This window comes from Tiliqua scincoides, chromosome 2 (assembly GCF_035046505.1).
Source record: "Tiliqua scincoides isolate rTilSci1 chromosome 2, rTilSci1.hap2, whole genome shotgun sequence".
In the NCBI taxonomy this organism is placed as follows: domain Eukaryota; kingdom Metazoa; phylum Chordata; class Lepidosauria; order Squamata; family Scincidae; genus Tiliqua; species Tiliqua scincoides.
This window is the reverse complement of record NC_089822.1, coordinates 6473859-6483039: the sequence shown is the minus strand read 5'-3', so window position 1 is coordinate 6483039 and position 9181 is coordinate 6473859. Positions and strand designations below refer to the sequence as shown.

At 46.3% G+C, this 9181-nt stretch overlaps 1 pseudogene; it reads right to left on the bottom strand.

Moving 5' to 3' along the window:
* Positions 1-2073: 2073 nt before the first annotated feature.
* LOC136642436 (5S ribosomal RNA) lies at positions 2074-2192 on the bottom strand (annotated as a pseudogene).
* Positions 2193-9181: the final 6989 nt, after the last annotated feature.

The following is a 9181-nucleotide window of genomic DNA, read 5'->3' as shown; positions in this document are numbered from 1 at the left end:
AACCATGGAGAGCACCTACTGACACCCACCACTGTGCAGGACGTAATTGTGGGACTGGGATGCCCTTCTCCATTCAAAGGTGGAATGAAGCATAGGCCTAGCAGTCAATGTTGCTGTTTATGCCATCAGCATGTTGGGGTGTGAACAGTTGCATAGCTGAAGGGCGTGCAAAGCACTAAGTTTTGCAGGAAGCCTCACCGCAGCATGCAAGGAGCTTCTCCCCTCCCTCTTTGGAGCCATTCTGGGCCGTGGGAGCAAAACAGAGGCATTTGCCCCCTACCTCCCTGCATTAGCCTCTGTTTTGCTCCCAGAATGGCTCCAAAGGGGAGGGAGAGAGGCTGCTTGTACAGTGCATTCAGGCACCTGCAAAACTTAGTGCTTTGTACCCCCTGTAGCTACACCATTGGGTGTGGACAGCAGCAGACAGGGTTCAATGGTTTTTGGCAATTGCCCCTCTGCTTCCAAATATCCTTTCAAAAGTGGGGAGAGATCTAACCCTTGGCTTTATTTGTGTCCATAAGTTTCCGTCTCCATGGCTAATAGCAGCTTTGGAATGTAAATAGGAGAAATGGCAACAGGAAAGGGTGAGATCCCAAATTCTCTCCAGCTGCTTTTTGAAAAAACTTCAGGAGTTCTAGTCATGATATTCCCATTTCTCGTCTAGCTTTAGTCCTGACTGCTGAATTTGTGCCTGACTGCAAATGGGCTGTCACATGAGAAAATGGCTCCTCCATAATGTCTCTCCACGTAGAAAAATAGCCTGTCAGAGAGCAGGTTAGGCCAGAGACCACCTCGCTGTCTGCATTGAGGCCCATTGGATCTTGAGAATCCTCCACTGCAACCTGAAATGGTTTAGCTGAGACACAGGCTTACTTGTTACGTGAAAAGCCCCCTTTTCCCTTAGTTGTGGTTTTATATATGGGTACGTTACAGGCAAAACTTCTCACACAGGCCCAATTTCCAAAAACGCTGGTAAAGTCACAAGCTCAAGGTGACAACATCCCCCTCCAAGGAGTCAAGGAGTCTGGAAGAGTAAATCATTGTCTAAATGTCTCCTATTGTTTTATTGTTGTAACTTAATCACTGCTTAAGTACTGTATGCAGATTTGAACCAGCCTTCCTGGTTTTCTCCCAGCTGGGAAGCCAGCCATTAGACCCATTGATATGCTGATAAGGGACATCCTGACTCCAAATTCCCCACAGGGGCGACAGAAAGCAAGCAACCCCCCCCCCCAGGAGGCCAGCCATGGCTGATAGCTGATTTCCTGATCATTATGTGTTTTGCATGCTCTGCGTGCCCCACTGTGTGTAGTGAGCAAGTGCATCCAGATCAGCTCTGGGGCACATCTGGGTCATCCAGGTCAGCAAAAAGGTCAGAGCCTTTTAAGAGAGGGCTCTGGCCACATGCTCTCTCTCTCTCTCTCTCTCTCTCTCTCTCTCTCTCTCTCTGGCTGCCCTTCCAAGGCAGAGGTCCTCCTCCCAGGACTCACTCCCCCCCATCCATCTGCTCCTCAGGACAGGTAACTATTTTGCATTCTGGAACTCTTTCCCTTCTTTCTTTCCCCTCCTTTTCTCCCCTTCTCTCCCCATCTTTAGTTAGCAACTGAGTTATGCAGACCAGGGACCCCTAAGATCCTTCCCTAAAATCCTTCCCCTTTTTCTAATCTTCTCGGATGCACCAAACACACTCTACATGCAACCACCATAAGCAGTGCAAGTACTAGGACCAAGACTCATCATTTTTCATGTGCATTATGTTTACCTGTGTGCTTTGTAATAAAAATATAATCTTTTACTGAAAGTTATCTTTCTCTCAGTCTCCTTTTTGAACTAAAGGGAGTATCTCTGCATTATGCCATCTTGTTATCCAGCCTGCGATCTTGCAGTTCCAATGAGGGCACTGTAATAATTCCCCTAAAAATAAAACAGCCCTTTTTGGTAACATACTCACCTCAGAGAGAACTAAACAGTAGACATGATGAAGTGTGGGGAAGGGGTGATATTAAATAGCCACTTACCAGCCACAGTAAAATAAATGGTTGGCAACCTACAGTCTCAAAAGACTATGTTATAAGACTACAGCACCCGGTATTACCATGCGGTCTCCCATCCAAGTACTAACCAGGCCTGACCCTGCTTAGCTTCTGAGATCATACAAGATCAGGCATGTGCAGGGTAAGGAAACTGTAGATGCCACATTATCAGTGGCATAGCTAGAGGCAGTGCAAAGCACTATGTTTTGCAGGGAGTCTCACAGCAGCGTTCAAGTGTCCCCCTCCCCTTTGGAGCCATTCTGGGCAGGGGGAGTAAAACAGAAGCATTCACCTCCCTGCATTCACCTCTGTTTTGCTCCCACTACCTGGAATGGCTTTGAAGGGAAGGGGCCGCTTCTATGGAGCAGTGAGACACCCTGCAAAACTTAGTGTTTTGGAACCCCTCTAGCTATGCCACTGCACATTACCAGTGGCAAGTTTGATAATGAGTTAGTAGCTGTGTTCAGTTTCAGTACCTTTATTGGCATACAATAGTAGCTGTGTTGCGGTGCACTTCTAATAACGATTGTATATAGCAAGGGTACTGCTGTGACTCAAAGGACTCTGTCAATAGCACCCGATAATTGAGAGCTTCCAGCACGGCCTTTTCTGCAATATTAACTACATCAGCTGCTGAACTTGCCAGATAAACACATCACAGTATGTGTGTCATCCAAACTCCGGAGCAGATAAGTGCTCAGTTTAGAGGTAATGATGTGGTATTAAAATTACATGTGTCAAATTATTTTGTGCATAATGCAGGCACATGATTTATCACAGCTAGGGAATCTTTCAAAGGCTTAGGCCAGGAGTTGTCTAGCATAGGAGAAATGGTGCTTCTCATTTACTTCCAACCTGGAACTGGAATCTTCTCAGCAGGAAATGTGTGTACCACACACAGGTTGGCCAAGGAGCGGCAACAGAGGTCGTGACAGCTTGTTCTAAGTATTGGCCCACTCTAGAGGATAATAATCATCATATTTAACATCTGTATCCTGCTTTCTGAATGCACAATGCACATCATCTGTTTCTAGATAAGATCTTTACCACCTTGAATATTTAGTATAGTATAGTATACTATAGTATAGTATAGTATTATCACAGCTGTGGGAGCCAGAATAAGCAAGAGAATGGCTTATCACCAAGATATGCCAAGCAGAGAGGTGAGAACTGGACCAAGGAAATCCTGATTTGCCTCTTGAGGCAACATACAACACTAACTTCCAGGTATGCATGAATGCCTGCATTCCATTTCCATATCATGTCTGTTTGGGAGGACTGTCACTCAGTGGTGTCACTAGGGTTTACATCACCAAGTGCAGGAGGCCAGTGTGCCACCCTGTATTGGAACCTCTGTAGATCTGGCAAGGAGGTAGGGTGTGGTGTCAGCAGTGGCCCCTTTAAGGGTAAGGCTGGGGCTTCCAGGGAGTGTGCTGCACAGCTGCAGCCACTTGAAGGCAATAAGGCCCTCAGGCATAAAAGCACCTGATGAAGGGAGAGTTTGGGGTGGGTAGCAGAAGGAGCAAAGCTTGGGGAAGGGGAGACTGGAGACATGGACTGAGGAATTGATGGCTAATGGACTGATTGGTGAATGGACTTTGGAGACTGCTGGAGACACTGGAGTTTGGTGTGTGGCTGCTGTGCCCAAGACCTACTGAGGACCTAGGGGCTGCTGTAGTAGAGGGAGGCTGCTGGCAGGAGAGAGGACCTCTGCAGGTTGAACAGATGAGCTACCCTGGAGGTGGGGTCCAGCAGGACTGCAAGGCAGAACTAGGGCTATTCTTGGGTAAAAAAAGGGGTGCTAATTAGCTAAAAGTGGGCATAATTCTCCAGGCAGAGCTTGGACTGGGAATCTGGCAGAACACACCCCCATGATAGACCTCCTTCCATGCAGGGGATGGGCCAACACCCTGGACAATGTGCATAGTAACACCTCTGGGGTTTTTTTTTTTGCTATAACTTTTGGTAGAGTAGAGATATTTGAACATGGTTCATTTCATTGCATTCTGCATGAAATTGCACATCAAATGATACATAACATGATGGTATTATTTGAAAATACCATGTTCTGCCAAATTCTTGACTCCTGCCGACCACGGCAATTTGTCCCATCCAAATATCCCAACTCCCTTTTAATGCCTGCTTTTTGGCTAATTAACACCCTCCTTTTCCAGGAACAACAGCTGCAGTGTGCAATGGAATGAACACAGAACTCCTTATCTATAGCAATTAACAAGAATTTATTGCTACAAACACATACACTCCCTGCAAGTCCTCTTGTCCAGAGGCTTTCTCTCCCCCAAAACTCCACTTAACTCCGGGGGTGAAGGTCTGACGCCTCCAGTCCAATCTGGTCTCCAAAGCACAGTCCAGTCTTCTGCAGTAGAGTTCCTCCTCTCCAGCAGTGTGTCTCCTCCAGCAGGGTCCTGGCAGTCCTCTCTTCCTGTAGGTCTGGGTCTGGCTTCTGGCTGGGTCAGCGTCCTGCTTGGCCAGCCCTTTGCTCCTTCTGAAGCTGCCTTTTATCCTGCAACCCCTTGTTAAGTCCAAATTCAGCTCAGCTGTGAGCTACCTTGTTAAATCCAAGTTAGGCTCAGCTGAGCCATCTCTTCAGTCCATAAGTCCACATCCATTCAAAGTCTCATCAAGGTCAAATGAAGCTCAGGTGTCCAACCAGGTCTCCATTGGCCTTGATTGATTACAGCTGTGGAGCCAGCCCTGCCCTTCCCAGAGCTGTCAAACTGCTGTCAAAACATGGAATCACTGTCAACACAACATCATCCACCTAATGATCTTCTGATCTTCCATTACATACCAAGATTTAAAAAATGTTGGCCAATAGCAGTGTCACCCTTTGTGCATGTTACCCAGTGTGGTTCGTATCCCCCTAACAGCGCCACTGCTGTCACTTAGGATGACATGTTCACGCAAATGTTCCCACATTTGAGGACTGCATTCGTCTACCAGTGACTAGTATGTATAAATGAGCAGTGGCATCACTGAGAGGGGTGCGGGGGGTGCGGGCCGCACCAGGTGACATGCACAGGGGGGTGACGCGCACTGGGGGGGTGATGCGCTAAAATCGCGGTGGTTAGGAGTAATCCCATCATATTATATACCATTGGATGCAGAATTTCGAGCAGAATGGAATGCAAAAAACCAAAGTGAAATAGCCTCTTTCTATCAAAAGTTATGGCCAAAACACTGGAGAACAAAAAATGCATGGATCCCTATGGAAAGTGAAAGTGAGCTGTATCACTCATTTACTCGTGAGTAGGCGACCTTGCCTTGGTTCTTTGGAAAGGGCAGGCTGAGAGGAATCCAACGACGCCAGAATGGTTCTGATCCAGTGAATGCAGCCCCCCAAAACATCTGAGAAGGAAGTCCCTCCCTCCAAGCAGATGAATGTATTGAGCCCTATGGAAAGCGAAACTAAGCCTAAGTTTGTTTACTCACAAGTAAGCAAACATGCCTTGGCTGGGGTGGAAGATCAAATGAAGGAGAGCGAAGAATGGTCCTGATCCTATGCACTGGCAGCTAAACAAGTGCTCCAGAAGGCAGCCTCCTCCCCCCCCCCCCCACTAAAAAGGATCAAAACACAGGCTTCAGCTGATAAGGTGAACCTTTTTGAGACTTGCAAAGCCAGGTGGATCCTGACAGTGATCTGATTTAAACAGAAGTTCTTAAATTGAACTGGGCACTGGGTAGGGCTGAAAACCTTACTGGTTTTGGAAGTGGGGTATTATTGCAGGCAGGTTACAGAGGAAATTCACTTGGTGGACCAGGGCTGGCTACTGCTTATTTAATTATTTGTTTTTCTTTAATTATTTATACTTTATTTTAATTTGTCTGATGTCACTTCCACCATGACATCACTTCTGGTGGGTCTTGCACAGATTGTCATTCTAAAACGTGGGTCCCAGTGCTAAAAGTTTGAGAACTGCTGCAATAAGGTTAGTAAGTTGACACCCTGGGGTGTGTGTGTGTGACACCACTAGTGACCAAAATCACTAAGATCATAATTTGGAGGAATAATACCATCATATTATCTATCAATCAATGCGTAATTTCGTGCAGAATGTGTGTGTTTGTTGTTTTTTTTTTGTTCTATCAAAAGGTACAGCCAAAAAACCAGTGGGGGCAGGGTGGTGGTACATCACCACGCCCACCACCTGGGGTGTTGCCCTGCCACCCACTGCATGGGGGGGTGACACGCTAGTGACACCACTGTAAATGAGCAAACACCATATGCAAAACTGTTATTTCACCTCCCTTGCAATGCTTTCCCCAGACCTGGTCTAAAGGCACATAGTGCAACAACTGTGCTGAAGTTAAGGCAGTCTGGATCCTGTCATGCCTGCACAGGACAGTGGTCATGGAAGAAAATAATAAATGTTAAACAAAGTTCACATGTTCAGATGAGTCATCAGGTAACATAAGGTGGCCATTCTTAATTGATCCTGCTCTTATTATTATAGCAGCTGCTCAGACTGCAGAAATCAAGCACTTATTACTGGAAGAAAAACCACATATACGTAGTAGATATTTCCTATTACAGTGACACCCCAAGGGAAATATAACTGGGCAAACAGGGCCATCCAAGAAAGTATGTAACTGGGGCATCTGTATAAGCTGGTTAAAGGTGCTAAAGAGTGTTGAAAATGACAGTGGACTGACTCTAGAGTTGCCAACTTGTCAACTGTCTTGAAATGTTAGGCATCTGCATAGGGGATACATTCCCAATCATGAAAGGAAAAACATGTTTTGGCCTGGTCATAGTTGCAAATTAAGCTGTAGTGATCCAAGTACAGTTCCAGAAATCAGTTGCCCACCCAATTGCATAAGGTTGCCAGCAGTGGCATAGCCAGAGGGGGTGCAAGCACTAAGTTTTGCAGGGAGCCTCACCTCAGTGTGCAAAGGGCTCCTCTACCCCCTTTGGAGCCATTCTGGGCTACTGTCTCAGTTTTCCTCCCCCTGCCTGGAATGGCACTAAAGGGGAGGGGGAGGGCCCCTTGCACACTGCAGTGAGGCTCCCTGCAAAACTTAGTGCTTTGTACCCCCTCTAGCTATGTCCCTGGTTGCCAGTTACTTTTGTTTGTTTTCTTTTGTTCTGACTGTGCCCTGCTTCTGTGTCTTTAATAGCTGACTGAAATGAAGAAAGTGTGCTGGTGAAACATTGGTCTCCATACTGGGGGGGGGGGGGGGAGAGAGAGAGAGAGGGGAAGAAACTTTGCCTACTTAACTTCTGCAAATAAACTAGAGGTACATGAATGAAGGTTAACTCCACTATCAAAGGTTAGGCAAACACTACCCTAGTAATGAAGGTAAAATTAATAATAATAATAATAATAATAATAATAATAATAATAAATGTAAAAGTTGGTATTAATTTATTAAAATAGACAAAAAACTGAGGAAGTAAAATAGGATTGTGATTTTGACATTGTTGTGACACTAAATTTTTTTTTTCCCCAAACAACAAAACCTGTTAGATATTGTATATAGACCATTTCCAGGGATGGAAATGTCCAGGTGAAAGGTGCCCCTTTGGAAGAATGTCCAAACTTCTTATTTTGGATGCATTTTGTGCTTCTATTTCAGCATGTGCGCATGGAAGGAAGGACGTCAGCAGAAGGTTTACAGCCCTTTTGAGAAGTATCAAAGGATTCACTGAGTATTCACCACCACCAACAAAAAAGAGGAGGGTTCAGACGGTGTTTTATTTTATTTGGGTTGAAACAACAGTGTTGGAAGGGATCACAAGCTCTGGCATCGCTCAGAGCTCTTCATGTGAAAGGGCTGCCCCAGAGCAGTGGCGTAGCCAGAGGGGGTGCAAAGCGCTAAGTTTTGCAGGGAGCCTCACTGCAGCATGCAAGGGGCCCTACCCCTTAGAGCCATTCTGGACGGGGGAGAAAACGGAGGAGTATGCCTGACACCGAAAGGGGAGGGGCCGCTTGCACACCGCTGTAAGTCTCCCTGCAAAACTTAGTACTTTACGCCCCCCCCAGCTACGCCACTAGTCCCAGGGAAGTCCGCGATTTCCACATAGTTCGGCTCGTGCTCTAGTTGGAGATGAGCAGTACGATCCTATGTTAGTGGCATTTTCTTCTGAGTAGACCCGCAATGGTGGGGCTTACTTTCGAGTAATCGTGCCTCCAGTGGTGCTGTAAAGAGAATCAGTCGCTCAGTGGGTCTTACTTCTGGGTAACTGCGTATGGGATCTGGCTGTAGATCTGAGTGGCGTCGATTTTCATTTATTGGCCCGGATCCGGCTTGGTGCAACAGGCTAATAGCCCTACCCTACGCCTGTCTAGTCACAAGTAAATCTCATTATTTAGTTGGATTTACGCCGAGGTCATCCTGTGTAGGATCGCAGCCTGGATCTACCTGAAAAAGGCAGGAGATTGAAAAAATTCTGCCACATCCAACGAATTCTGCATTATTTGGCTATAAGGATTGTGTACAGAGTCCTGGAGAGTCATTTTTTTCCAATAAATGAACAAGGTCCCCTCTACTCATCCAGGGTTGTTTTTTTTTGGGGGGGGGGGAGAATGGGTTAAAAATCCTGCTTTCTGTTTTTGAAGGAAGACTCACCACAGAGTTGGGTATAAACTTCTCTCCAATAAAGTGTAATACACAGCAAACGAATCCAAGTTGCCCGATTTTGCCTTTAAACTAGTAAATGAAACTTTGACCAAGTAGGGTGACCAGATCCAATGGAGGACAGAGAGCTTATACCTATTGTATAGAAGAGGGAATCTTGGCAGGTGTCGCTCTTTAAACCCTTCCAGGTTGAGCTGCACTTGCCAAATTTCCTCTTCTATACAATGGTTAAAGGTAGAGGCGCTCAGTCCTCCATTGGATCTGGTCACCCTGCCTGGAAGGCAAAGAGCAGCCGGAGTTCTCCAAGCCCTTGGTTTCAGACCTTGGGGGCGTCCTCTGGGCTTTCTTATGCAATTAAATACAAACACGTGGTGAGAGATCTTTGCGCTGACAACCAGGAGAATCACGCTACCCCCAAAGCAAAAAAAGCAGTTGCCTGCCCCAAGGAGCTTACAATCTAAATCTGGGGGCGCGGAAGCAAGCACTCAAAGAGCAATTGCTATTCTGCTAACAGTGCAAACCTGTGCACTTCCCGTTACTTACTCAGA